This window comes from Anolis sagrei, chromosome 6, assembly GCF_037176765.1.
Source record: "Anolis sagrei isolate rAnoSag1 chromosome 6, rAnoSag1.mat, whole genome shotgun sequence".
NCBI lineage: Eukaryota > Metazoa > Chordata > Lepidosauria > Squamata > Dactyloidae > Anolis > Anolis sagrei.
The window spans coordinates 78,536,167-78,563,472 of NC_090026.1; the positions used below are offsets into that span (position 1 = coordinate 78,536,167).

The window sequence follows — 27,306 nt, forward strand, 5'->3', positions numbered from 1 at the left end:
GCACTGGCCTATAAAGCCCTAAACGGTTCCGGCCCAAGATACCTAACTAACCGCCTCTCGGCCTATGAGCCCACGAGGACTTTGAGATCTTCCGGGGAGGCCCTGTTCTCGATCCCGCCTGTGTCACAGGCACGGCTGGCGGGGATGAGAGATATGGCCTTCTCGGTGGTGGCTCCTCGGCTGTGGAACACCCTTCCCGTAGACATCAGGCTAGCCCCCTCCCTGTTGAATTTCCGCAGGAAGCTGAAGACCTGGTTGTTTAAGAAGGCTTTTGAATAGAAGTGCAATGACTGGTAACCTGACCACAGGAATGGAATAACAGAATGGTATCGGATTGTGAACTTGACGATGAGACGACTCGGAATGGTATTGTAGTAAGGTTGATGTTTTGATGAGATGTTTTGATAATTATGTATTGTGGATTATTTTATTTGATGTTGTACCTTGCACCTGTTTTTCTATGTTGTACACCGCAATGAGTCGCCAGTAGGCTGAGAATTGCGGTATATAAGCGTAGTAAATAAATAAATAAATAAACAAAGCGGATGTGTTCCTGGGCATTATTTCTTTAAAGTAAAGGTTTCCCCTTGACATTTAAGTCTAGTTGTATCCGACTCAGGGCGGGCTGGTGGTGGTGGTGCCGATCTCCATTTCTAAACCGAAGAGCCAGCATTGTCCAAGACACCTCCAAGGCCATGTAGCCAACATGACTGCATGGAGCACCGTTACCTTCCTGCAGCAGCAGCAGCACCTATTGATCTACTCACTTTTGCATGTTTTCTATAATGTTTATTACGTTTTAAACATATATACATACTTTTAAAAATAAGACAAAAACAAAAGAAAAAGTGCTGGACCACTCTCACAACCACCATGTCAGACTACACTGAGAAGCCATTGAAATACACAAGCATGTGGACAATTTCAACAGAAAGGAGGAAACCATGAAAATGAACAAAATCTGGCTACCAGTATTAAAAAACTCTAAAATTACAACAGCACAACAACAGAGAGGAAACAAACAAGGACATCTAATCACCTCTCAACAAAAGTTTGCTCCAGGCACTGTCAGGCCATTATATGCTAATCAAGGTGGTCAGTTGAAACATTCACACCTAGCTCCAGCAGACAAGAGTCCTTTGTCCCACCCTGGTCATTCCACAGATATATAAACCTTTTTTCCTAGTTCCAACAGACCTCACTACCTCTGAGGATGCTTGCCACAGATGCAGGCGAAACGTCAGGAGAGGATGCCTCTTGACCATGGCCCTATATCCCGAAAAAACCTACAACAACCCAGTGATTCTGGCCATGAAAGCCTTTGACAATACAAAAGAAAAAAAAGATTTGGTCTTGCAATGCACACTATCCCATCACCACACCCTCCCCAGCCTCCCATCTAATCTCTTCCTCACCACTGCTACAACATAAGAAAAGACAATAAAATAAAATAAAGCCCTAACCTAAGGGAACGGGATAGGGAAGTCTGTCTGGGTAAGGGTTTAAAGGGGATCAACCTGGGGTAAGAGTGGGGACGGATACTATTCTATGGGTGTAGTTCGAACTTCCAAACTTCTTTATCATGAAAAGCAGTCTTCGTTCTGACTTTCTTTATTTCTTCTCTTAGGTCTTCTCTTCTTCGTTCTTCTCCCCTACCTAGTGGGGTGTCATTTTAAATGTCTATATCATAATATTTATGTTCATCTGTTTTAAATAATATTTCAAACTGCTAGGTTGGCAGAAGCTGGGCTTAACAGCGGGAGCTCACCCAGCTCCCCGATTCGAACTGCCAATCTTTCAGTCAGCAGCTCAGCAGTTTAACCAGCTGTGCCACTAGGGGGCCCTATTACTTTAACAGAAGCAGAAATAACAGAGAAAGAACAGAGGTAGGTTTCTGTATCACAAAGGGCCCCTCCACACAGCCATATAACCCAGAATACCAAGGCAGGAAATCCCACAATATCGACTTTGAACTGGGTTATCTGAGTCCACACTGCCATATATTCCAGTTCAAAGCAGATAATGTGGAATTTTATTCAGCTGTGTGGAAGGGGCCAAAAAGCCCAGAGTAGCCTGAATGTGTTTCAGCAGGCTTTTTAATGAGAACTAAATATATGCTTGTGTGAATTGAAACAGCCAAGTAAATACTGCATTAGTAAACAAAAATATTTGGAATCTTTGAAAATCTACATGACCGGGGGCCCATTTTACACTGCCATGTAATGCAGTTTTAAACTGCATTATATGGTAAACATAGATGGGGCCATAGTGGTTTGGGTGTTGGATTATGACTCTAGAGACCAGGGACCTCGTGATACAGATGCCCCCCCCCCTCCCCAACTTTGTTCCATTTCACTGGCAATCACCGGTAAAACAGAAGGCACACATGGCACTTCCCTCCCTCCTTCCTTCATGACGTTAGCACCCTGTCCGTGCACCCATCTGACGGGGAGAAACGGCCAAAAGATGACTTACCTATCCATAGCCTGTGTCATATGATGGTGCTCAGAAGGCTCCATCTCCGAAAAGGAGCAAGGGTGTGATGAGGTGGCAGGATTCAAATCTGCTCAGATGACCTTGGGAAAATCATACTTTCTCATCTTCAGATGAAGCCAGAGGCAAACCCCATCTAGACAAAACTGTAACAAACAGCTAATGTATCAGTACAATTTATACTCAACACTATTATAGTTTACTGATTAAGAGAATTATTATTTGGTTTTGTGTTAATTCCAGACATTACTCCCAAGGTGCATCTATAAGGGGTTTGGGGGCAAGACTTTTTCAGAGGGCCTTCTTCTGAAACTTGGAGAATGTGGGTTGCTCAAGGTCACCCAGTGGGTTTAGATGGCTATGCAAAAATTCAAAGTTTAGTCTTCAAACCACTACATAACAGTGGCTGGCTGTCAACACTACTACAATGTTAGTGATCTTAACATTTACTAAGTCCAATAATTTAGACCCCAAACCTGCAAATCTCAGAATTCTATAGAAGTTCAAGTGGAATCATAGTCCTATAATTACATTGTGTGAAAGGGTCATTGGCTATGTGTCTTTTAGGATGGAGGGCAGGAGTCATCAAATTTTTTAAACCAAGGGCCAATTCACGGTCCTTCAAACTGTAAGGGGCCACACTCTAGTTTGGGGAAAAAATGAACAAATTCCTATGCAAACTGTACATATCTTATTTGTACTGCAAAACAAATGAAAGAACTACCGGTACACAATATTTAAAATGAAGAATGATTTTGTCCAACATTAATTTACAAGCATTTCAATAGGAAATGTGGGTCTGCTTTTAGCTGATGAGATAGTTAAGTTAATTAGTGTTGTTGTTGTTGTGTGCCTTCAAGCCATTTCAGACTTAGGGCTGGACCTACACTGCCCTATATCCCAGGTTCTGATTCCAGATTATCTGCTTTGAACTGGATTGTATGAGTCTAGAGTGCCAGATAATCTGGGATAAATAGATAATCTGGAATCTGATCCTGGGATATAAGGCAGTGTAAATCCAGCCTTACTTTGGGGACACCTGATGTAGGGAGTGTCCAAACTATAAGAGGAAGGGAGAGAAAGAGAAGATAACGAAAAGAAAGAGTGAGCTAAGGGTAAAGTGCCTAAAATTTTGCCACATCAGGATGAAGTCCCCCATCTTTATTATTATTATTATTATTATTATTATTATTATTATTACTATCACTACTACTACTACTACTATTGTGCTGTCGCGCGCTGGGCCTATGACAATGTCTGTTTATAGGACGTGCTTTCTATATGCCCAACGGGACGCCGGGGTGCCTCAGCTAAAGGGTCTCACAGGTTTCCCAATACAAAGTTCTGTAGAGGCTCAGAATAAGTCCAACAAAGTTCTTTATTAAGGCTTAAATCTTCAAACAAATGAATAAAATGAGATATAATCTTGAAAAACTGGTAGCTTTCTCGATCTGCCAACAAGGGACAGGCAACTGCTTGATAAACTGTTCCTATCTTCTTTAGGGAAACCTTCCGACCCCTCCTTGGGCAATCTTTCTTAATCCTGCTGGCGTGAGGCCCCAACTCACGGCTCCAAGCTGCGTTATGGATAGCCCGAGTGGTCCCTTACCAGGCAATGGTTGTTGCAGATCTTCCAAGCTGGTGTCCTTTTAGTTTTTCCACGAAGGCTGTGGGAACTATTTCTTTTGTCCAGCAAAGGCTGGCTGTATTCCTCCAGCAAGCTGTGGAACTGTAACTTTACTCCCCAGCAAAGCTGTAGAGGTTTTCACTTTTCCCCAGCAAAGACTGGCTGTAGATCTGTATCTCTAACCCCAGCAAAGCTTCTTACAGGTGGGGTAGAGAAAAGCCCACACGTCCTACTGTAGGGCTTTCAACTGTGAGACTGAAAGTCCCCCTTTCCCTCCAAAACCTGGGGAAAGGGACGGATCTAAAGGCTCTAATGATTGTTGATAGGTTGTTGGCCCTATGATTGCAACCTGGGGAAAGCTACCCAATTGCAAAATGCATGGCCCAAATGGATTCATGCAAACTAATAGTGCAAGAAAAAGAAATTCAAATCTCCTGGCACAGCCGTGCCCGCACAATTATTATTATTATTATTATTATTATTATTATTATTATTATTATTACTATTATACAATTACGGGACAATAACAACCCATTTGCTCTGCAGCCAAGAAGAGAAAAATACTGAACAAAATGATACCAAAGAACAATAACTACTCAACAACTTTAGGAAAAAAGTCACTACCAAAGATGAAAATGAAGCTTGATGGTTAATGTTGTTGTGTGTTATATAACTGAACTTTAACAGTCCGAGATCTTTCTTGGAATAAATTTTGCTGCCTGAGGTGGAAAAGATCTTGGATAATCTGCTTGGAGCCCATTGAGGGGAGGTAGACCTCAGTGTTTTGAAATCAAATTTGGAGTACAGTCTTGTGAAGGTTTATTGGCCAATAGGACTGCATCCTCATAAATGTACAAAGGACTGTAGACTCCTATTCCCATTTATTCAGGGAATTGAATTAAAAGTTTTGGTGGGAGTGATTGAGGCAGATCTTTAGCAACAAGAGAAGGAAAAGAGAAAGCTTGTCTCTTTTGTTTACACAAAGTTTCCTTAAAGCTTGCCAAAAGGCTCCGCAATGCTTTAATGTCACATTTGATTTACTCCTTTCATACTGAAAGACGTAATCTGCAAAGGCATCGGCATAAACAGATTCTGTTATGGGTTAGTATTGAAATGCTGTGAACTTAAAAAACACTCGCCCAGCATTGTTACTGAGCCCAGTGAATCTGGAGATCAAAGAACTTGTCATCCAGCCTAGAGATAATCTGCAAACAGCCTAAGAGAGGATTCTCCAAGTAACATAGTTGTCTATAAACACTAGAGAATTTTAAAGCATCCGCTCGTGCTTAGTAACATGCGGTATAAAAAGATTACACCAGTGGCATGCCACTAAATCAATAGGCTAACAGGTCAACTGAGCTCTATTCCCTAACAAGAATTGAATCATATATATTGTTCCATAATCTGAACCACATCCAATGCATAGCTCCATCCCCCTTCAGAGAAAAATCTGCCTTGTAGAGGGTTTGAAGGGAGACAAAGCCCTGAATATTAATACTGTGCATATATATGTAAGACTTGGAAGTCTCACAATTTTTATTTCCCTAGGTGGGAGAGAGGATTAAGAGAACAAAATGGATTAGAAAATTTCTCCATAAATGCTACATGTTACATTATGCAATATCTGCCAGCTCTTTCTGGGGAGCAAATAGCTTATATAACAATTTTTAGGAAGAAAAGGGAATGTGTCAGTGTCTTCTTGTTTGCATATGAGATTTCTTGAATTTAAACCCATTTTTTCAGATGCTGCACAGGGTGAAATTAAGGTATAAAACACCTTTATGCAATTGTGGGAGTGATACGGAATATAATAGGTAAGACATATTATACATCTTAAATGCAATGTAGTACTTACATCTATAAATCCCTGTAAATGCAAAAGCAATCGCTACAAAAGGCAAAAAACACGAAATCTCCAAGTGCAGGAATATTGCAGTTTTGAGCCAAATATGCGGATCTTCACACGTCTGTATGTCCCTGCACTTGGAAATCATGAGATTTTTTTTATCTGGGTTTGTTCCCAGGCTTTAGATGCCTGTTCGTGATTGGTCAGTTCCTAAGAACTGCGGTTCTCAACTTGGGGGTCGCCTGGCCATTTCAGAGGGGTCGCGAGGCCACCACCTCCGTGGGCCCATCCCCAAGGGTGCGGGGGAGGCGAGGGGTCCTCCGCACAAGGCCTGGCCTCGCACAAAGCCTGCCTCACTCTCTCGCCATCACTGTGTGCATGAGGATGCTGTATTTAAAACGTTTATCTTTCAAAATTTTCATTCAGTTTACAGCAACTGATTGAAAATATGAAAATATAGTTTTAAAGCAAAGACAGAAAATATATTTCTATCTAATGAAACCAGCCCACTGTTTTATCATGGGCTCCCGCAAATAGTTGTGGCAAACTGAATGTCCAGAATTAAGTTAACCTCCTATCCAACCCTCCTTTCAGAAAACATGTCCTCCAGGGGAGGGTGGCTTGTGGCCCATCAAATGACATTGGACTACAATTCCCATTCTTCTTTCATCATTAGGTCTAATGAGCATAATGATTCAACAAAATCTGGGTGGCCACAGGTTGCCCATCTTGTTCTAACAACCAAACATGCACATATTGAAATGCAGTTTGGAGATACATATGTTTTTGCCTCACACCCTCCATCAAAATGTTACTTATTTCCATAGTAATTTAATACAGACAGTCCCCGAATTACAAATATTCAACAGTTAAGAGCAGGGGAGAGACAACAGGAGGTTAGAGAAATGTATCCCTCGGAAGGGAAATCCACTCCTGAAAGAGTTATCGTGAGGACAAGCTGTCTCAACGAAAGCTTTCTCACCAATCCTTGTTTCCACAACAAGCCAAAATGTTTAAAATATAATTATCACAGGGACAGAAAATGAGGTGAAATCTTCTGGCCAGGGACACAGACAGCAAAACAAGCACTACAGGAGAATTACCCTTCCCTGTGCTATCCAAAGCTTGTGTATATATGTATGTGTGTGTATACATACATACATGAATGTGTTATATACACTTAAAAATATACTTGTTCTGACTTACAAGCAAATTCAACCTAAGAACGATCCTACATAACCTATCTTGTCCATAACTTGGGGACTGCATAGGGGAGATTAATTTTAGGATGTGAACTACACATTGATTGAAATCTGAAATACCTGCCACATTGTGGTGCTGTAAAAAACACTCTTGTCAGCAGCATTAAAACTAAGAGCCATTTTCACTACCTTTTGTTCATTGAATGAGAAGAGCATGCCAACTTCATTGTTTGCATAGGCAGCTTCGTCTGGTTATTTCCTGCAATGTCCAGGGTACATCTAGAATGAATGCAATTGGATACAACTTTAACTGTATCTCCCAGGAGTGAGAAAGTAGATATAGTACAGTCTTGCTTATCCAACCTTTGCTCATCCAACGCTCTGTATTATCCAATGCAGTCTGCCTCCCGCCTGGATCTACAGCTGTTTCAATACATTGCAATGTTTTGGTGCTAAATTCATAAATACAGTGATTCCTATATAACGTTACCATGCACTGAACTGCTTTGTCTGTCAATTTGTTGTAAAACATGAAGTTTGGTGCTTCATTTGTAAAATCATAACATAATTTGAGGTTTAATAGGTTTTTCCTTAATCCCTCCTTATTGCCCAACATTTTTGCTTATCCAACATTTTGCCTGCTCATTTATGTTGGATAAGTAAATATTGTATTTACTACTGTAAATACAATAAACAAAATAAATAATAAACTGCCATGACTCCATGCTATTGAACCCTGGGATTTGTTTGATGAGATATCAACACTCTTTGGCAGAGATGCCCAAAGATCATGTAAACCGACAACTCCCATGATTCTAAAGCCTTGCGCCCTGGCAGTTAAAGTAGTGCCAAGCTGCATTAATTCTTCAGTGAGGATGCACCCTAAGATAGAATCATAGAATCAAAGAGTTGGAAGAGACCTCACGGGCCATCCTGTCCAACCCCCTGCCAAGAAGCAGGAATGTTGCATTCAAATCACCCCTGACAGATGGCCATCCAGCCTCTGTTTAAAAGCTTCCAAAGAAGGAGCCTCCACCACACTCTGGGGCAGAGAGTTCCACTGCTGAACGGCTCTCACAGTCAGGAAGTTCTTCTTCATGTTCAGATGGAATCTCCTCTCTTGTAGTTTGAAGCCATTGTTCCGCATCCTAGTATCCAGGGAAGCAGAAAACAAGCTTGCTCCCTCCTCCCTGTGGCTTCCTCTCACATATTTATACATGTGAGATAACACTGAGGAAAGAGACAGTGTGCGGCATGCTTAGGATGATGAAGATGGGATAAGGCACACATTTTCCTGCTGCTATTTGCACTCTGATAGCACCATCAAGCTGTCTATAATGGCAAATATAATAACATACTTGCTGGCTTATATTAACCAGTGAAGCGGCATTAGTCCCAACATGCATAGCATGTCAGCTCAGCCATTATTTCGTTCCTTTGCACAAAATGCAGAGCAGGTAACAATAAGCTGCCCTTGCTTTTCCCATCCAGGTTAATGAGGCAGCTGTCAAGAGGTTCCACTAACATCAAAATGGCCTCGAGTTGACCTGATTTTCTTTTTCATTGTTACCACAGAGAATGCCTGTTGTAAGTTAATACCAGTGCCCCCCTTCCCTCCTTGTTATTAAGACAGGAAACCGCTCTGCTCTTTCTATGTTGTCAATGCTAGCCAGCAGTTCTTCCCTCCTTTTGATGTGTGTTCCCAAAGGCTTTGCTTCTGGATGGTTCACATTCTCATTAAGTGTGGTGATAGTATCACATGGGACACCAAGCAGGCTCCAAAATAGAAATGCACCTTCTCTGAGCGCAAGGTGCATAACAGGTGGCTTCCTGGGAATTTGTAAACTGTAGCCTTCTGGGAATTTACTAGATATAGTACTAAGCTATCCCTTGTACAAAGTGATGCTCTGGTCTCTTTTTCAAAGGTACGTTAAGTTTCAAGGAAAGGATCAAATGGCAAGCTTGGTCTCAATAAAACATGTAAACTGCAGTTGAGGTAAAGTACAATCCTGAGAAACTGTTTTCTCCTTTCCACCAATTCCAAATAGCAGGATTAAGCTAGCCTCAAAGGAAGAAGGTGTGAAAATAGTTGGAAGAAACATGCAGTCAATTATTTAAAATATGCAGGGGACACCATTCCACTAGCAGAAAATCGCAAAGATGTACCACTTCATCACATTTACTAAATTCCACTTAGTGCTACACTTAAAATCCAGGAAGACACTCTCCTCACTCATCACATTAGTTCAGACAGTTTGTTCGCCCTCATCTAGACTGTCCTCATCCAGACTGTCATAGCTGCCAAGCATTGGTTCAGGACCTGAACAGTTTCCTTAGCAGCAGGTGGAACGGAGTAATGGAGTTGAACATAATTTGTGTACAGATGATATCGAACTCCAAAACTCCAAAAGTGCATTGACAGCCTGAGCATCTTTTCCTATCATCCATAGTACTCTGTACGTATATGTATGTGAGTGTATGTATATGTATGTGTATATATATGTGTGTGTGTATAATACAGTCAATGACCAGCACCAAAAATATACAAATGTCAGAATAGGAACATGTACATTTAGTGCCATCCCAGAGCATTGAAGATGCATGGAACATAACTACCACTGAAAAAGAGAAAGGAGAGAATGGAGAATAATGAGAGTCAATTCTTCAAAGTGGCAGCTATTTCTGGGAGGGAGAAGATGCAAGTGGGAGGAAAAAAGAAAGCATGTGAGAACTGTTCCTTTTTCTTTAAAAAAAGTTTTACAAGAAAATTCACAGCTCAGCTCCAAATCCAACTGCTTTTGATAACTCCTAAATTGTTTCCTGGAAGGCTATAATTAATTCTGAACACATCAGCACAGATCAGTAGTTTTGCAGTATGTACTGTTTGGCTGCTTTCCCCCCTTTGAGCTTTTGGCTTTTCATCGTATCACTCCATCAATGTGTTCGGAATATTAAAAAAAAAAACCCTGAAGAACACTTGCTCCAAGCTCTTCAGTACATTGTTTTCTTTCTCTATCCTCTAGAAATCTCAAATAAGACAAGATAACATTCAAATAGCCTGAAATGGGGAAATGAAAAAACAGTTAAATATTAAAGTCATGAAATCTACTTGTTGAGAGAGATTAACCATTTAACCAAGTAAACAAAATGTTTTTGAGTATTGTGATGAAATTGTCCCTCGTGGGCAATCATCGGTTGAGAAGTTCCTAGCTCCTTCAGTGTTTGGAAAGACAAGTTTATAAGAGTAATAGAATCTCAGCCAGGTCATCAATCAACCTATACAGCGATATTTGTGCCTGTAATAAAAAAAAATAGGATGTTAAAAGGATTGTAAAAGAATCGTTTGAAGTCTGTTTTATTAGAGGCCAAAGGGGTGAAAACAGCAAGCAGGCATATTCCAAGGATGTTATCCAGTAGAACTGGAAAGATTTGTAGTGTACCTCATAGTCAGCATCACCACGGACATAAATATTTTACATTTTTGTTTGCCAAGTCCTCTCTCAAGATCTGAAAGCTAAATTGCAACCATGAAGTTGTCTATACCAGCAAAATAATTCAGCTGCAATGCGCAATATTCTTCCCTGGATTCACCCCAGATTCACCCTGTTGGACTGACTCCAAATAAACCAGACTCCAAATGCTTAGACACACATTCTCCATTCAAATTGTTGTACAAGTGAGGCACCTTTTTTTCTTCCCAAGGTATCATATAATATAGTGTTTATTGTTTACCTGTGAGTTTTCTCATCCTCCTTGCTTGCCCCGCCTAATCCCCATTCCCCCCTTCACAGCTGCACTGAGGGAGAGAAATTAAATACCTCCCAACACATACACACTTTTATATTTAAGTGAAATGTAACACACACATCCCAATGAGCAGATAACAACAACAACTAGCAGCAATTAGAACAAATGTCATCTAAGCCAGAAGTGAAAAGTTGACAATAGATTCCAAGTGTAGACTTCTATAAGGAAGCAGACAAAACTATGAATCACATACTCAGCTGCTGTAGGAAGAAAGCGCAGACGGACTATAAGCAGAGGCATAATACTGTTGCTCAGATGATCCACTGGAACGTGTGCCACAAATACTATCTGCCTGCAACAAAAAAACTGGTGGGAGCACAAGCCTTAAAAAGTTACACACAAAGGTGATCCCAGTGGTGATTGGCACACTGGATGCAGTGCCTAAAGACCTTGGTCTGCACTTAAAAAGAATAAGTGCTGACAAACTTACCATCTGTCAGCTGCAAAAGGCCACCCTACTTGGATCTGCAGGCATTATTTGTCAGTACATCACACAGTCCTAGACACTTGGGAAGTGTCCGACGTGTGATCAAATACAAAAGCCAGCATAGTGATCTTGTTTGCTGTGTACTAATCTTGTTGTATATCTAATAATAATAATAATAATAATAATAGTATTAGGATTTAGAACGATGATAAAAACTTGTCTGTGGGATCAGGTTTTCAGGACAGGGCAATAAAGCAGCAATAGGAAAGATTACCAGGCCAATTAGATTTGACATGGATGATTAGGACGGCTTTAAATGGTATATTTTAATATTTTGTTTTTAATGTTTATGTATATATATAAGAATTTGTGTCCTGGCATTGAATGTTTGCCGTATATATGCTGTGCTCCGCCCTGAGTCCCTTTCGGGGTGAGAAGGGTGGGATATAAATATTTTAAATAAATAAAATAATTAAATATTACTTGCATCCTCCTGTGGCTCAAGGTGGGGTAGAACATAATTAAAACAAGAGCTAAAATAGTATTTAAAAAGATACAACAAGACAGAATTAAAATACAGATTAAAATTCACTAATGAAAGGCACAAGGAAGGCTTGCCAGAAGAGATGGGTCTTCAGTTGTTTCATAAAATCATAGAATCATAGAGTTGGAAGAGACCTTGTGGACCATCCAGTCCAACCCCCTGCCAAGAACCAGGACAGATGGCCATCCAGTCTCTGTTTAAAAGCTTCCAAAGAAGGAGCCTCCACCACACTCCGTGGCAGATTTAGCTGTTGAATCTATTCTGGCAGGTCATTCCACAGTCTTAGACCTTAGGAAATGGGAGGTGGGTGAAGTTCATAGTTGGGAGGCATTGAAACAATTCGGTGGTTTATTTTTACTTCCATGAATGTATATGTGCAGATCTTTACCCAATGGAGCAAGAGAATTATGCACATCCATGTGAAAGAATTCACATGAGTACCAACCATGAAAGGTAGGAGCCCTGACTACATACACAGTACTCGTTCATATACGATATTTATATCGTATATTTTGTGTGTACCTGGGTGTCCGAAGGCACTTTGTTGCCTGAGACAAGGGCAAGTGTGCATTCTCCTGACTCTACATAAAGAAGTAAACTAGATGGGTAGTTCAATTTATCTTCAGCTTCCCCTCACATAAAGATTCCCAGCTAGTTCAACAGTTTAGTACAAGCAGCTCTGCTCTTCATTGCAAAGGAAAAGTCACACTCAGGAAAATGTTCAGGTGGACACTGTGTCTCCCCAACATATGACATTTGGCAGTTGCTTCACTTGGTACAAAGACAGGGCTGGATATTTTTCAGATGTTATGTAAACACATGTAAGCATGGAGTAAGGACAAAACACAAGTACTTCCTCCCCTCCCCCCCTATAGAAATTTACTAAGTGTCTGTATAGTTCTTATGTGGACAAGCATCTTAACAAAACTAGAAGACCAGGGTTCAAATCCCCATCCATACATGGAAACCCACAGGTGGGAAAAACATGAAGGTGATCATACCAAACTTCCTCTGACCAAATTTTGCCAAGAAAATCCGATGAGATGATCACCATACGTCAGAATTAAATTGAAGGTATATAACAACAAATCCAATATCAGATACAGGCAAGGAAAAACCTTTCCAAAATGAATAAGTCATAATTTAGGGTGCATCTACAGAGTTGGGCTAATGCAATTTGACACCACTTTAACTACCATGGCTTAATGCTATGGACTCATAGAAGTTGTAGTTTTCCGAGACACCAACTCTTTTGGGCAGAGAAAGCTAAAGACCTTGTAAAATTACAGCCATTATTCCATTGCACTGAGAAAGGGCAATCAATGAGGTACCAAACTGCATTAATTCTACAGTATATATACACCCCTATTTCTCAAAAAATATAGTATCAGAGTTTTTCCTAAATTAAGGGGTGTATATTTGGTCTATTTTTTTGTTATCACAATTACGTACATTTCCAAGTGTTAAACCTTTGCCTCCCATTTCTTACTTAATTCTATGCCTCCAAAAGGGTTAGTTCATAGTACCTGTTGCTTCTTGTCACACAATGTTGCTTATGCTAAGTACTAGCTCCTCTGCTCATCGCAGTGTTACCTATATTAGGGAAATAGTCCATGTGATGTTTCCATGGTTCTTGAATAGGAAATAGACAGCTTCCCTGTCCTTTCTAGCTTCTAATTCAACCATGAAGTTAAAATTGCTTTCTGTGTACCTCTATCAGATTGGTAGGTCAGAAAACTGTTGTAACATTTCAGAATATATTACGTTGAGATCAAACATGGTGCTTTAAATCTCATTACAGGCTCTGCACGGTCACTTACCACCTATTTCTTTAAACCATGTAAACAGGATTTGCTGCAGCATTCTGCATGTCACATATCAAGTGCAAAAACATTTCCATTTGGAAAGGCATCCCAAAAACACATCCTCTGAAACACCCTTTAAGCCACACATGTTAAATGCAAGGTCTGCGGACCAAGCACACATAATTTTATTGAGGCCGTGAGGTTTTCAGTGCCAGGTCAACATAATTATGTTAGACAGAAATGACAAAGTATTTCTAATCATGAAAGAAAATACTATTTGATGAACATGTGGCTGATTGAGAGGTTGATTGGGAGGAGCAGCCAGGGGCTGGTGCGGTTCATCCAATGAGAGCCCAAGCCCCACTTCGGCCGCTCAGCCAATGGTGTTGAAGGAGGCATGGCAACAGTAAAAACAAAGTAAAATAGTGGCTTGTTGATAGGATTATGAGTGGCCCATCCCGGACCCTATTGACAGGCGATTGAGGCAATTGCTATAAGCCTTCAAGCCCGACCTAGCTATTGAGTTTTGAAGTAACATTTCTGTCTGGCCCCTCAGAGCCAGTCCATTGTTCAAAAGTACAGCAATACTGGTTTCTTGGTGGGATCTTGTGGATCCATTTTTCTGGGAAGGGGAATGTCATTGTTGGAGAAATGACAACATCACCTTCTCCTCACAGTTGGGGAAATGTCCTTTGTAAAAAATGATTAGCAAGTCCATGGGTTCCCGATACTCAGGTAGCCTAGTCAATGACCCTCCGAGGCCCAGTAAGGGGGTCATTTGTCTATTGTCCATGCTTGCGAGTTTTTGAAAAGTCCATTAATTAGGGATGAAGACCCAGGATGTCTTGCAATTCCTGGGTCCTGAGGTGCTGGTCACAGTTCACAAAAAGGTCACCTTACTCAACATTTTATATAGACATATAATAATTGGGGATATGGGGCATATACAGGGTTCATAAAGGGAAAGGGGAACATGCAGGATTTCTTCTCCTCTTGGAGAAATTCCATGAAATTGCCCTATTGCCATATTTCTAAGAGTCTATTTGTCTAGCGTTCATGCTTTTTGGCAAAAAAGAAGATATTTGACTACTTAGGGCAATTTTGATTTCATTTTGATTATTTAGTGCAGGGGTCCTCAAACTTTTTAGGTTTGAGTGGCGGATGATAGTTTGAAAAAACAAACCTATGAACAAATTCCTATGTGCACTGAGCATATCTTATTTGTAGTGCAAAAAAACCATGAAAGAACAAAGCATTATTCAAAATGAACAATTGTAACCAACATAAATTTACTAGTATTTCAATGGGAAGAGTGAGCCTGTTTTTGGTTTATGAGAGAGTCAAGTTAATTAGAATTGTTGTTGTTGTTTGCCTTCAAGTCATTTCAGACTTAGGACAACCTTAAGTCTAAAGTTTAGGGCAGGGGCTGGGTTAATGACATTGAAGGGCCACTTCTGCCCCATGGGCATTAGGTTGGGGACCCCTGATTTAATGGATACACATATAATACACCCTAGGAAATCTATTACAGGTCTATCCAACTCTGAGGTGCTTCCCTTTTAGAGTTCATCACTCACACAGCATTTTTCAATTATACAGTCCAGTGACTGAAGGGCAACAAGGATGATAAGAAATATGAAGAACACCTGAGGGATGTTGGAAGGAGAGGGCATGTTGAACTTGGTGATAAGCAGAATGAAGGGTGATATTATTTTATTTTTAAATACCTCAAGGGCTGCCACAGAGAGAAGGAGGCAGGTCTGTTTTCTGCTGCCTCAGGAGATAGGACTGAGTCTAATGATTTGAAATACCAGGAGACTAGGATTTGATTGAACCTTAGAAGGAATTGCTTGATAGTAAGAATATTTCAGCCATGGAACCAATTGCCTAGAAGACACGCAACAAAGAAAACATTGCAAGCTCACTAACATCTGTTCTCATAATATCATAAAGGTTGATCTCTAGATCTCAGGTTTTGTCCCTGAAATACCAGGGCCAGACACAGTAGTAGCACGGCTATCTTAACACGGGGTTAGTTTGGGAGAAATGGGGAAAAATGAAGTTACTTTAGGCATAGTTTTTGCTTCCAAAGAACAGTGCATTAAACTCTGCTTAGCCTATGTGGATAATGGAGAAGGAGACCGTAAAAGCCAATTATACACTGGAAGGGGAGGATTAGGATTAGATGATAATCATACTTGGCCATGAGTGATCGCCTATAGAAGTGATAGTAGAAAGGGGATTGCAAACAAACAGGCAACTAGATCACAGCAAATGAATCTTTCTTTACTGTTCTAAAGCTTCCTGATGGTTGAACCCTGGGTTAATAAAGGTAAAGGTTTCTCCTTGACATTAAGTCTAGTCGAATCCGACTGTGATGGGTGGTGCTCATCTCCATGTCTAAGCCGAAGAGCAGGCGTTGTCTGTAGACACCTCCAAGGTCATGTGGCCGGCATGACTGCAAAGAGCAGTGTTAACTTTCCACTGAAGCAGTACCTATTGATCTACTCAGATTTGCATGTTTTCAAACTGCTAGGTTGGCAGAAGCTGGGGCTAACAATGGGAGCTCACCCTGTCTTGCGGATTGGTTACATCCAGATTGGATTATTGCAATGCGCTCTATGTGGGGCTGCCCTCGAAGATGGCCCAGAAGCTCCAACTGGTACAACGGGTGGAAGCCAGGCTCCTTACTGGAGCAAACTATAGGGAGTATACAAAGCTCCTTTTAAAACAGCTTCACTGGCTGCCGATAAGCTGCCGAGCCAAATTCAAGATGCAGGTTATGACCTACAAAGCCCTAAACGGTTTGGGTCCCACTTATCTTTGCAATCGCATCTCCCTCTATGAACCAGTATGAACTTTAAGATCTTCCTGGGAAGTCCTCCTTTCGCTCCCACCACCGTCACAAGCATGGTTGGTAGGGATGAGAGAGAGGGCCTTCTCGGTGGTGCCCCCCCCACCTCTGGAATGCCCTTCCTAGAGAAATAAGACAGGCCCCATCCCTCCTTTCGTAAGAGCCTGAAGACCTGGTGGTTTAAACAAGCCTTTGAGAATGACTAGTTCTAGTTCAGCCCCAGATACTGTTGAATATGGCCATATCTTTTTCTACCAATTACCCAGGTTACTTCCTCCTATTAGGCCCCGGAAATGAACAGCCATAGACTCTACCTAATTTCCCAGGCCCTCTACAAATTGCACTAGCCTCGGCCCGGACTTTTAAATTGCCTTGAACAGGCAGGGTTATTTTAAATATATATGTGCTATTGTGATTTTTTTTAATGCTTATATTGTCAATTTTATGTTTATGCTGTTTTCTTTGTATGTATTGATGATGTTACATGGAAACCGCTCTGAGTCCCCTCGGGGAGATAGAGTGGTATATAAATAAAGTTTTGTTGTTGTTGATTGGAACCAATGACCTTCCAGTTAGCAAGTTCTGCAGCTTAGCAGTTTAACCTGCTGCGCCACCATGGTCTATCGCTAAAAACATGGTTCTAATAATGGGATCTTTCCCATTTTTATCCCCTTCACAGACCCACTTGGAGGATAACACCTAAATAGTGCTTTAGAGATTGGTAGATACATAAACTACTTAATTTTTTTCTTTTTTTCTTTTCTTTTTTTTCTTTTCTTTTCTTTCTTTTTTTCTTTTTCTTTTTCTTTTTGTTGCTCTGAGCGCATAGCATTAAGACTAGGGAACATTTGGCTCTCTAGCTGTTGGTAGACTAGCACAACCCATATTCATGGGAATGGCAGTCCAATAATATTAAAAGAACTACAGATTCTCTAGTCCCAACACAGCAGCTTCTTGCAATGATCTGCAGGATCTCACAGAGTAAAATGCAGGTCAATAGGTAACCACTGAACCTGCCACATCTACACTAACTAAAACTTGAAACATTAAGACTACAACCCTGTGTCTACTTTCCTGGAAAAAAGCTATAAAATTTAATGGAATTTGCACCTGAACAGAAATGTTTGGAATTTCTCTGTAAGATATCTTACGCTGTCAAGCTCATGTACTGTACATTCCCAGTTGAAGATGCCTGCCATAGATGTGGGTGAAATGTCAGGAGAGAATGATTCTGGAACATGGCCATACAGCCTGGAAAGCTCACAGCAACCCAGTGATTCCAGTTATGAAAGCCTTCGACATCACATTTTCCATTCATTTCAGCTCCTTTAATGACTCAGACTTTGTTTTTTCCCCTTCTAAATTTTATCTAATTAAAAAGGAAAAGGAAGAGAAGAAGAAGATGATGATGATGACAACGACGATGATGATGGTGTTGGAGAATTCGGATTGTACTACTGCTCCCTGAAAACATGACACCATTCCATTATGTCCTGCTTGGACCTTTTTGAACACAATAGGAAGGAAATACATAAAAAGACACATGAACAGCCCTAGTCTGAAGCTTAGAAACTGAAACAGAATTCCAAATTAGGTATTTTTATTTATCTGTCGGTGGAAAATTCAAACAATGGCAGGAATATTGTCAAAGTAACATACGGTTCAGCCATATTACAAAATCAGATAATATATTCTAATAAATTATTCATAATTCACTCACGCCTTCATTGCTCAAGTGCTTTGTGGGCAATTAAAATGAAATCATCACAATAAAGAAATAAATAACCTTAATTAAAACAGTGCATTGGAACGCTGAACCAAGAAGTCGCTGTGTAGTCAACCGGGACCTGCCTGTTAACATGCAATTTTACATAATTGTCAGCTATATCTAATACAGATCTAAAAATAAAAGCTTAAGAGACCCAAATGTAGATTTTATGAATTCCCGCAGGAGCTGTAGATCTATACACAGATGAAATCCTCCATATGCACATTCAAAAATCTTGCAAATTATGGATAATAATTAATATAACAATTTGCTCTGTAGTTATTCTACTGCACTAATGGAATGGATACCCTGTTCAAATTTCCTTAATTATCCAAATCACCCACTATCGTTTTCTCTAGATCTTTATCGGATTATGTTTATCCAGTGATAAAAAAGCTATATTAATTAGTATAGTAAATTGATTTAAGAAATATGGGAAAGCATCTGTTGTCTAATCCTTTCTATTTCTGAAACACATGTATGCAATGCAAATAAAGGGAGTGACTTTGGTTCTGTATATTAGCTCTGCACACCCAGATTCGCATGGCTATAAACAATCCTTCCTCTTTTATCTGATGCTGTTATGGCAATAATATTAATTTTTAAAATATGACACTTCATTATTGACACATTGAGTGGCATCAGGAAAAGTGCTAGAGATCACTTTAAGGCCTCTAAGGGCGGATCTAGACAGCCCTTGATTGTGGAAACTTCCACGATAAAAAGGGGGCTGTCCAGACAACATTCTGGGCAACCCAGAATTAATTTGCCACAAACCAGGAAAAGCTTTGTCTTAGAAGGTGCGGGAATACTGCAGTCCAGGGGGGAGAGGAAAATCACACATCATTTGTACGTGCCAGGAGAACAGTTTATTGTAAAACAAATTAAAAGCATATAAAAAGCAGGAAAAAGATGGAAGATACATAATCCAAAAAAGTTTAGCAACAGGTGATAACCAAACAATAATCCAAATGTCTCATAAAGTTCCAGAAATGACAAAGTCCGAGAAAAGCTAGATATCACAGGTACAGCATAAGTCCACAAGCAAGAAGGTAAAAGTAATAAAAACTTGAACAGGAGAACAGGAACATAGAAAATTTCCAGGATATTAAAATCCAAAATTAAGGCTTTACTTGAACTTATTTATTTTTTATTTATTGTGTCAGTGCAACCAGTCGATTATATTACATTTCTAACAGAACAAAGCAAAAAAAAAAACAAAAAAAACACACACACACAAAAAAAACCAAAACAAAACAAAACAAAAAAAAACAGGCAAAATACAAAATTTGTGAGTTTGGTAGTTGATTAAATGTCCTTTGACCAGTATCTGGCCACTTGGAGTGCTTCTGGTGTGGCTGCAAGAAGGTCCTCCATTGTGCTTGAACTTGAACTACTTGAACTAATAACAAGAGAATTCAGGCTTAGCTTCTCACTCTAATGTAGTGTTACCTAAACTGCCCTTAAGGCAAACAACTTGTTTAATAGACACCATTGAAAGCGTTTCATCTCCTGTTAATTTCTCCCCCAACTTTCCCATGTAATCTTTCAGACCAGCGTAATCTAATTTCAGTTCTAATTTGTAAATAAAGACTTCTATTGATCTCTGTAGCTACAGGTGGTTTCTCCTGAGAACCCTCCTTATCACTCAACTCTTCACTCAATTCCTTATCTGCTGTTGCTATTCCTGGCTCCTCGGACTGGCCTTGAGGCCCTGCATTTTCCGAGCCAGTTTTCTCACAGAAAAGGTAATATTTCCCTCTATTTTCATACCATTCATAACTTAAGACTTTAATTTCCCAGACTTGAGAGCACATCACTTTGTGCCACAGGAAAGCCCACAATCCTCTCTAAATCATCACTTAAACCATGTGTTAAAATAATCTGCAATAGTTATTTTGACACATGGCATGACAATGGCTATTTGGATCCATTTGGATAGAAGAAATTTCCAGTTCTCTTTTTGTTTAGTTACATTATTTTTGAATTTTACACTCGTAATCATGATTGAATTTAAAAGCTTCTCTGTAGTTAACATGTTGGTTCGGTTAGAATAGGAGGTGATGCCTTGATTTTTCAGAAATAACAGATGCTCTAGTTTTTGTGCATAGTTCTGGGGCCTTTGGTTGGAATGAGGGGCATTGTCCTCATTCTTTCAGATGTATTCCTTTTGCCTTGTGGATGTAGCATTCATCTGGATTTCTTTGGGGAAATTTGTAGAGCTGGGAAAATAATGGTATCATGGGTTTCTTTTCATAGATCAATAGAAGACCCAAACATTTCCCATTTCAATGGACAAAAATACAGGTGGGCCACCTTTGCACTCTTTCTATATAAAGTCAGAATGTTTTTTGTTGGAGGGTTTCCTTCTTTATGTTTTAAACAGCTGTGGGCTAATAATTTGATATTCACAATCAGCCATAGAAGTAATGCCAGTAAGTACCACTGGACTCCTTTTGTTCTACATAGAAATGCATTCTGCTACTTATTTGTACGGGATTTCTGTTTGGGGCTGGAGACAGATTGGTGCATTTTGAGATTATTTTTCACAGATCAAGACAAGGAACTCTCAAACTGATGAATTTGCGCTTCGTTGAAGAAAATATACTATTTCCCTATGTTTTCATACCATTCATAACTTAAGACTTTAAGAAACAGCAGCCTTCTATAATACATTAAACAGAAGAATCGTTCGCTGTGATTTGCCATAGGGGTAGAAACACTAAAATCCTGGTTTATAAAATAAATATCTGTGACAGCTCACTTTTATATCACTTTCAATGCCGGATCTAATAGATTTTGGCTCTAATTTCTAACTTTTAATCAGAAAACAGGAAGCGTTGACTGAATGTTGAGATTAAACCATGCTCTTCTCAAGGATACCGCTTTTTAAACTAAATGAGCAGTCAGCTTCTTTTGCCCATAACTTCTAACTTGGAAGGAATATTATTAGCCTTGCTTTGAATTCTTATAGATGACTAATTATTTTGGTTGGGAGGAAAGACACGTGATTATTAATAAGCAATATCTAAATGTCATATCTTCAAATAGTTAGAATAAACTGTCTATGCATTCTGAAACTGGGACTCTCGAGCTCCTATCTAAATTGTTTTTAAAAGCTTTTTTATTTACTTATTTTAATTGTGTTTGAACTGCTTTGTTTTAGTACTTATACAACTTGAATTCCATTTCAGTATTGACCTTTTGAACATTTTAATGTTATTGCTTTTTAAGCACAAGCCATATTGAGTCTCAATACTGAGAAATAATAATAATGATAATAACTGGCTAGGCAGGAAGTTCTCTGTTGTGTCATGTTTTGGAGAGGTAGTTTGCTATGTCTTTTCCAGGTCACAAGAAGCAAATTGCTCAGAATTGGACAGATTTTGTCATTCTAACTGGCAGGGTTTTTTTTAAACAGTTTTAATGGTTTTTAACTGGAAAATTTAAAATACTGTTTATATTTCATCCTGTTTCAGTGTTTGCATATCTTAAATGGTATAATTATGCTTTTATGTTTTATCTCAGGTTGCCAAAAAATAAGCAAAAAAAGACTGATGGTTGGCACCCCTGGCTCCCAGGATGGGGTTCAAGTCCCTGTGGTGTTCCTGCTGACCTCCAGTGTGACTGGGACTTTTGTTTCTCAGGGATCCGATGTCAAAGGAGTGGTTAGTTTCCTCCAGCATTTAGTCCAAACTTTGAAAGAGCTCTCCTAAAGGCTGGAGGTAATTTTAGGATAGGCTTCCTCACCTTGCATCTCACAGGTTGTTTGAATGATTGTAAAACTACTGGGGAGGTTCCACTGTTGAGATTTGCGACCTTGTCACACGGCCTCCGAAGATGTCCCATGTCGCTCCGCTTTGCTGGGGGGCATGGGGAAGCCACATGCCCCGCACTGTCCAACTCCTCCGGCAGCTGATCCCATAGGGGGAAGCGTGGTACATGTGTGGAGCACACAGCTTCCCCCCATTAAAGTCTACAGCAACACGGGAAGCTTCACGTATTGCTGTGGAGGCGGCACATGCCAGCTCCACTGTCCTTCACCAATAGAGCCAGCGTGCTGGTATCTGATGGGAGCCAACTGGCTCTATGGGTCTCCATGGCTCAACTCTGGAGCAACAGTGCCTTTACTATGGAAATTAGTCTGGCCTCATCTCTTTTAAGCTTCCGATGCACTGTCAATACAGTACTTTACATTCAGAGTTTGAAATTTCTCTTTTAAGAGTTTTAAAACTGGACTCCCTTATTCTTTAGAATCATCTTCACTGCAAAATTAATGACATTTTAACTGTCATGGCTCCATGCTATCTAATCCTTGGGGTTGTAATTTGGTGAGTCCCTAGCACTTTTTGACAGATAAAACCTAAAGACTGTGTTGCTGTGAGTTTTCCAGGCTGTATGGCCATTTTCCAAAAGCATTCTCTCCTAACATCTCGCCTACATCTATGGCAGCCATCCTCAGAGGTTGTGAGGTCTGTTGGAAACTATTCAAATGGGGTTTATTTATCTCTGGAATGTCCAGGGTGGAAGAAAAAACTCTTGTCTGTTGGAGGCAAGTGTGAATGTTGAAGTTGGCCAGCAACCTCTGCCTGCCATAGATGTGGGTGAAATGTCGGGAGAGAATGCTTCTGGAACATGGACATACAGCCTGGAAAACTCACAGCAATCCAATAATTCTGGCCATGAAAGCCTTCGACAACACAAGTCTAAAGACGTTTTAAAACTACAAGACCCATTATTCCATAGCATTGAGACATATCAGTTAAAATGATATTAGACTATTAATTCTACAGCATAGATGCTACACTTGATCTTAGCCAAAAGGCTGAGAAGCGAAAGGAATATTCATTTAGAACACTATCTGACTATCCCACTTCCGTTACCCTTAAGAAGAATATATACCAGGGCTAGGTTTGAACAACTCGGTATTGTGATGCAAACCAAGTGTTACTGTAACATCCCAAGAAGTGAGAGATTCTGTGTATGGGGAGAACAAACAGTGGAAGAGATTGAACATTTCTTAATTGACTGTCCAGCATATACTGAACTGTGATAGAGATATTTACATCCAATATTATCCAACTGCAGCTCCCCCAACAGAAATGATCTTCTGACATTCCTCTTGCAAGATCAGGAAAGATCCACCATAATCAGAGTATGCCTTTACTTTTTTTTTACTTTTGGTAAAGTTGTAGTTGGGTTTTGTTGGTTGTGGGCTGGGAGGCAATACTAGCTGGACCTACACTGCCATATAATCCAATATCCGAACCCAGATTATCTGCTTTGAACTGGATTGTATGAGTCTACGCTGCCATATAATCCAGTTCAAAGCAGACAATCTGGATTCAGAAACTGAATTAAGTGGTAGTATTGATGGGGCCACAGAAGAATTTTAAACAAAGAAAGAAGTGAATATTTTTGCTTGTGGGACTGGATGGAGGTAAAATGAAAAGAGTGCAATGCTTACTCCAGGAAACAAAACCCCAAACCTATTTATGTACTGTCGGTTCTGTATAAAATTGCATCTATTCTAGTCGTTCTTCCAGCATTTGAAAACAATTTTAATGTGCTTCCTACTAAGTAACCAAGTCTTTATTACTCATTTAATTGGGAAGCAATTACTTGCTGTCTAGATTTATCTTGCACACTTTCCAAATCTCAAAGCTCTTTTAACAGTCGATATTTAATGAACAAATGGCAGGTGTCCTCATGAATCCAAATGTAATGCTTTCCTTTCTTTAATGAAACGTGGGAATTGAAGCAATCTTTCTGAATCCCCAGTTCTTTCCTCTGCTTGAACCTCCAGAGACACTGCGACCAGACCAGAAGGCAAATGGGAATGGTAGAGCATGGAAATGAACGTGAAACCGAAACTGCAAGCTAGAAAAATAGTATTTTTAATTAGAGACAAGGAAAGTGGCCTTAAGCAAATATCACTTCAGAGACTAAATGTTTTCCCCATAGATTTGAGTTACTTCTTTTACTTAAAGCTCTTTATGTTTTCCACTTTTGCCATTATTATTATTATTGCCACAGCTGCTGCCGCTGCTGCCCTCTTCTTCGAATGATTATTACATTCCATCCTATGTCACAAAACCTCAGGACAGTGTACAAGTAAAATCAATATAAAAATAAGTGACAATATGTTAAGAACATACAAAGCATTATAAATAACTTAAAATAGGCTTAAAAGGTTCAAATGTTACAAACATGTGGAAGTCAATTGGTTAGACCCAAAGGCTTCAATCTGGATAATCACCAGACATAGAATCATAGAATCATAGAATCAAAGAGTTGGAAGAGACCTCATGGGCCATCCAGTCCAACCCCCCTGCCAAGAAGCAGGAATATTGCATTCAAATCACCCCTGACAAATGGCCATCCAGCCTCTGTTTAAAAGCTTCCAAAGAAGGAGCCTCCACCACACTCCGGGGCAGAGAGTTCCACTGCTGAACGGCTCTCACAGTCAGGAAGTTCTTCCTCATGTTCAGATGGAATCTCCTCTCTTGTAGTTTGAAGCTATTGTTCCGCGTCCTAGTCTCCAAGGAAGCAGAAAACAAGCTTGCTCCCTCCTCCCTGTGGCTTCCTCTCACATATTTATACATGGCTATCATATCTCCTCTCAGCCTTCTCTTCTTCAGGTTAAACATGCCCAGTTCCCTAAGCCGCTCCTCATAGGGCTTGTTCTCCAGACCCTTGATCATTTTAGTCGCCCTCCTCTGGACACATTCCAGCTTGTCAATATCTCTCTTGAATTGTGGTGCCCAGAATTGGACACAATATTCCAGATGTGGTCTAACCAAAGCAGAATAGAGGGGTAGCATTACTTCCTTAGATCTAGACACTATGCTCCTATTGATGCATGCCAAAATCCCATTGGCTTTTTTTGCCGCCACATCACATTCCTGGCTCATGTTTAACTTGTTGTCCACGAGGACTCCAAGATCTTTTTCACACGTACTGCTCTCGAGCCAGGCGTCACCCATTCTGTATCTTTGCATTTCATTTTTTCTGCCAAAGTGGAGTATCTTGCATTTGTCACTGTTGAACTTCATTTTGTTAGTTTTGGCCCATCTCTCTAATCTGTCAAGATCGTTTTGAATCCTGCTCCTGTCCTCTGGAGTATTGGCTATCCCTCCCAATTTGGTGTCGTCTGCAAACTTGATGATCATGCCTTCTAGCCCTTCATCTAAGTCATCACTAGTTTGGAGAAAAACTGTTAAGCAACTGAACTTCAATGTGGTAATTATTTTGTTTAGGTGAGAAGAGGTAAAGGTAAAGGTTTTCCCTGACATTAAGTCTAGTTGTGTCTGACTCTGGAGGGTGGTGCTCATCTCCATTTCTGGCTTAGAACCTACAACAACCCAAAATATACTTATTCGTGAATTACCAGCATTATTTTGCCAATCTAATGCCCACATTTTGGACCATCCCTACCTTTTGGCCATGCTGGGTAGAGTGGATAGGAGTTCTAGTCCAGTGCATCTATGAGGCATCAAGCTGGGGGAGACAAAAGCAATGTAAAAGATAAAGCCCTTAGAAGAAACCTCATTTCTCATGGTTCCCTATGGTACTTTCAGGGCCAGAGTGCACACAAATCATTCATTAAATTATTATTATTAAATGGGGACTGAATGGCCATTCTTTGATTGTGTATTTCTGCATGGCAGGGGGCTCGATTGGATAGCTCTTGAGGTTTCTTCCAACATTGTGGTCCTATCATTCTGCTCCCAATGGCAGCTGGTGGCTTCCCTGTCAATGGCACATTGCAAATGCCCTGAGTTTCAGTTCAAACTTTAAGCGAGTTGTCTGAGAAATTGAACCTTATCATCAAAACAAGTTTGGCACCTCCAACAGCCCCTAAAAGAATAAAAGTGGATTCACTGTTCTACTGACAACAGATGGTCCCAGCCACCACTGTCTGCTTTATACTCTATTTTAGAAAAATAAGATGATAAAACCACAAGTTGCTTTTGAAAGAAGCTTTGTGCACATCACTCCCCATAGGGAAAGTGTGGCAGGAGGAAGCCTAAGGGATTACTTTCTATCCCCAAATGATGACAGAGAACAGTAATACTTTCATGCAGTGTTAAATCTGATAATGGAAGAGAGGTCAGAGAAAATGAAGGACATGATGCTTTTCCCCCTCCTTGATAATTATGTTCATACACATTGAAAGGATCAAAATTCTTCTATTATATGTTGCTTTCAATTAGTATCCAATGAAACAACAGTGTTTCAGGGAGCATGCCCTGTCCCACAACTAAACTTTCTGCTTAGAGTTTTGCACCGGGACTGTGGCGCAGCTGGCTGGGAGTCAGCTGCATTAAGATCACTACTGACTGAAAGGTCATGAGTTTGAAGCCTTGACCAGGTCGGAGTGATCTTCCGACCAATTTGTGTAGCTTGTTGTCGACATTCGCAACCCGAAAGACAGTTGCATCTGTCAAGTAGGAAATTTAGCAGGGAGGCTAATTTAACTAAATTTACAACACCATACAAATCTCCAGCAAGCATGCAAAGAACCAGGAAGTACTTCATCAGTGTCACAAATGGACGGTGAAGTGACAGCTCCCCTAGTGGCCCGAATCCCCTCATGAAAAAAAAGATGGAATGTTAAATAGCGTCTGTGTGTCTGTCTATATTGTGTGCCTATGGCATTGAATGTCTGCCATATATGTCTGCATTGAATGTCTGCAGGGTGAGAAGGGCAGAATATAAATACTGTAAATAAATAAATAATAAATAAATTTACATTATTTTGGATGTCCAGAACAAGCAGCTGACATAACCAGTAGAAGATGGAAGATGCTATCCCATCAAATGCCAGTTTGATCATCTTCCATATATCAATCTTTTCTTTCAGATAATAAAATGTTTTGGGCCAATCCACAAATTAGACTTCATAATGATCACAAATTAATAACATTTAG

General features: G+C 40.1%; 1 pseudogene; it reads right to left on the reverse strand.

Annotated features, from left to right (window-relative positions):
* Nucleotides 1–23,009: 23,009 nt before the first annotated feature.
* Nucleotides 23,010–23,210, reverse strand: LOC137097459 (U2 spliceosomal RNA; annotated as a pseudogene).
* Between the last annotated feature and the right edge of the window lie 4,096 nt (nt 23,211–27,306).